The sequence below is a fragment of the Anneissia japonica genome, unplaced genomic scaffold, assembly GCF_011630105.1.
Source record: "Anneissia japonica isolate Jap-2015-1 unplaced genomic scaffold, ASM1163010v1 scaffold1065_len1792383_cov172, whole genome shotgun sequence".
Classification (NCBI taxonomy): domain Eukaryota; kingdom Metazoa; phylum Echinodermata; class Crinoidea; order Comatulida; family Comatulidae; genus Anneissia; species Anneissia japonica.
The window spans coordinates 1,221,393-1,222,117 of NW_022684135.1; positions in this window are offsets into that span (position 1 = coordinate 1,221,393).

A 725-nucleotide genomic window follows, 5' to 3' on the forward strand; every position below is an offset into this window, starting at 1 on the left:
CGTAGCTTATCATACAGAGGTGCTAAATTATAGAATGAACTTTAGTGATGACCTCAAAAACTCAAATACAATTTCCAATTTTAAAATGAAAATAAAAATCAATGAAAGTATTATAGTTAATGATGTTTATTTACGATAATTCAGTTTAGTAAATGTAGTTAAGTTTCTTTCAGTAGGCCCTAATGTGATTTTCTTTTTTTTTAATAAGTCTATTTTTACCTTTTTTGTCTTAATTTCTGTTTTGTTGGTCGTACAATGCCTTTACGGCCTTGTTGAAAAACACCATTGCGGTGAACAAGTGTTAAATAAAGTTTTTATTATTATTATTATTATTATAATTTTAGGTGCTGGTTGGATACTCGGTCCCGAGCCATCTGGGCTTTCATTGCTCCTGTTTGTCTCACACTTCTGGTAATGTATTATTACCCAATCAAAATGGATATTAGTGCTACATAAATTTTTTAATGTAAACACAATGTTTAATGTAAAATCACAGGGAGGGAAATACTATTATCAGCTCATATTCCAGACCCCTTTGTGTTGGGTTTCACTACGATTATTTTCTATAGGATAATAACAACATCAAAATTTAATATTCAAAGGTTCATATTTAATAACTTTATATTGTTTATGTCCAACTTGGTGATTAAAGGTAGGAGAATAACCCATAACTCGCAGCATATTTTTGCTGATTTGCATACAGGTGAGTGCTACCTAACAACCAT